We start from the raw sequence: 3,226 nt of genomic DNA, 5'->3' as shown, positions 1-3,226 counted from the left end.
CAAGATCCCCCCCTCAGCCTTCTCTTGTGGAGGCTGAACAGGTTTAGGTCCCGTAGCCTCTCCTCGTAGGGCCTGCCCTGCTGCCCCCGATCATGCGAGCGGCCTCCTCTGGCCTCTCCTTGAGAGGAGAAGAGGGGCTGGGCTCAGCGAACGGCACCTGCTGTGTTCTGCAGTAGGAAGTTTAACAAACCAGCCACAGGTTTTTGTCCTCCTTCATTCCCCCTCGGTTACTTGGTTTTCTATGTAAAGATACTAACGTACAGGTATTTTCAAGGAAATATCTTTTTCTTTCTTCACTTGGCCTTTCAAAAACAAGATGAATGCCTCCATGCAGGGTGTGTGGTATGCAAGAAAATAATGTTATTAATCAGTACTGGACTTGGGACAGACTTCTGAGGAGCCCTACTTCCTCCCAATTGGATATCAGGGCATTGACCCTCTCTGATCATGATGATCCAACTGGGGCTTCATTCAGATTTAATTGACTGATCAAATAGGACTTCATGGTCATTAAATACACTTAAAAAGAGCCAATCTAGCTGCATTTTTATCAATATAAATCAGAAAATGCATGTATACATGATCTAGGACTTTGCAAAAGTTCAGAGAATTTGGTTAACTGAAAAATAAATTATAAGCATGCCAAAACACTGTCAAAGGGTGATTTTTAGTAAGGCTGAACACTTTTGGATTTTCAAATATTCTAGTGAATATTTTGAGATCAGCCTAATTGTCTATAGCTAGAACAAGTGTCGTGCTCCCCCTCCTCCTCCTTCCTTTCTCTTCCTAGTTCCCTTTTTTTTTTCCACCCTGGCCCCTCCTGGCTTCATAAATGTTTCATGTGTACTTTGCTATTGGAACACTCCATGTGAATTCCTGGAAATGGCTTGCTGCTCATTTCAATCAGCTGGTGTGGAGAGCTCTAAATCTTAATAGTTGTGGAGTCATGAAAGCATCTGGGCTGGGAATAGAAAAGGAAATGATCCTGGGCAGTGATGACCAGGCAAAGAGCAAGTCTTTTGTAGTTAATCTATTGTGTCCCTCAAAACAGTATCCTCTTCTGAAAACTTTGGGCTTGTCTGAAGCCAGAGTTCAAAGAAAGAAAGACATTTGCATGGACTTTGTTTTTCTTCTTCAATGGTTTTGGTTTCTTAACCAAGTTAATCCTAACACCTTTTTTTTTAATTAAAAAAAAAAATACTGCTTCCTTAAATGAGTTTGCCACTGAAAATAACTTCTGTGTCTACTTTAGAAAAAGTTGATACTAAGGCTACTATTGACTTTCATTCTTTTTCCTTTCTTCTTCCTTCTCTCCACTTTTTAATGAAATTTCACTGATTTTTATATCTCTTCCTATTATACAAGTTTCTCCCACGTGGGAAAATCTGATAAATTTGAAAAACTGAATTCATATGATGACCTGATGAATCCCTGGGTCATACTACTAACTTTTTACTTGAAATAGAAGTTAAGTTGTACATGGCTGTTTGTAGGGCTTAGACAGCTACTAAAATAATGGAGTTTTAGTTTTGAAATTCAGAATAGTTTTGGTGATTTTGGTTGTCATTTTACCACCACTTTGGATTTCCCTCCATTCCCCTTTCCACTTAACTTCTGCACACAAACTCCCTGGAATGAAATTGGGTATGAATACTTTTACATACAAATAGTGAGGACTAATTGACTTAGCAACTTTTGTGCCATGCTTCCAACATGTTAAGTATTCAAATGTGTTTGCAAATTTAAAACTTTGTTAAGAAAATGTTATAGTTGTTCCATGTCTTGTTTAGAGTTGAACGACTGTGTAGGACTGCACACTGTACCTACATATACACATAGTTGGTGTATGTTGATGCAATCTAGGACATGCAATTTAAGGGTGCACCAATTTTTTTAAAGATTATTTTCTTTTTTTCGCTGGTTAATAATCAGCCATATGGGCCAATGCCGATATGCAGCATGGAGAGCAGTGTCCAGCCGGTAAGTCTGTGCAGGGGATGGGGAGCAGACTGAGGCCTTTAAGGTGAGGGAGGGAGTGAGTGGGGCAGGGGCAGGTGCTGTCCAAGTTGCCAGAATGCATTCCTGGCAGTGTGCATGCTGCAGCTGTACATGCACATGCATGTGGCATTTATTGGTGGCATTATTGGCTACATTAGCCAAAAAAACCCAATTTGCCAATAATGTCCATTTTTCCTTTTTATCAGTGCCCATCTGATATGGACTGATATATCAGTGCAACTCTAATGCAATTAGTCGCGCATCCTATGTTATCCCCAGAGTAAACTTGTTAGAAAATTTCAGTAAAAGGTGATAGAAAAAAGAGGGGCTGTTACAAACACTCTCCTTCTTTCTTTAATACTTCCCCATGCTAATACTAGTGGATTTACTTCGTTAGTTATCAGGTGGAAGATAGTGAGTGGAACTCTAATACTGCTTTCCCCTTGTGGGGATTTGTCAGCGACATTAATTCTGTTTCCTGTTCAGGGTTCAGCAAGTGGAAATGGTTCTTTTGCGGTCTCCTGGCTTTTTTTTTTTTCCCCCCCGATGTTGTTATTGCTGTGAAAGAATGATCTTTGCACTAACAGTATGTTGTACTGCTTTGACACCTGTGGAAAAACTGTCATTGCAAGGAAAGCTCTTGGTTTTTGTGTTAGGCTCTTTCTCCTGCTGCACATAACTTTACAGGGAAGCATTAATCCTGCTCCATTGGACTCAAGAAGTTAGACTGCAGGCAGTCTGTCAGATGCTCCTGCTTATGTATAGAAATGAAAAAATATATTGATCCTCTGCTTTTTTTCAGTGGAAGAAATGGAGGAATTGATACTTGTGAATGTTGCTGAGTTCCTATAAAAAGTTCTGTAGCATCTACAGAAACGTCATGAGAAGGCTGTTCTTGGGTATTGATCAAAATATCTCTGTGCTTGGAGCCATGGTTTGGCTCTACCAACAGGCAAGCCCGTGGAAGGTCATGCAGTGGTGTCCCCTCCCTCATCTGAAAATGCCTTACACCAGGGGGTAGGCTCCTCCATGCAAGCTTGGACTCAAAAGGAATATTTAAAAAAAACAAAAAAACATTCAGTGTGTAATTTGGTTCATCTGAAGTTGCATACCAAGTGGGTCCTATACTAATCTCAATCTCCTGAGGCCACTTTTCAGAATGCATCTCTCTCCTTGGAGATTCATCTGTGCTTGTTGCACGGTTGGTTACTCAGAAAAGGACAGCAAG

This window comes from Crocodylus porosus, unplaced genomic scaffold (assembly GCF_001723895.1).
Source record: "Crocodylus porosus isolate Cpor-Errol unplaced genomic scaffold, CroPor_comp1, whole genome shotgun sequence".
NCBI lineage: Eukaryota > Metazoa > Chordata > Crocodylia > Crocodylidae > Crocodylus > Crocodylus porosus.
Note: the sequence above shows the minus strand (reverse complement) of the source record.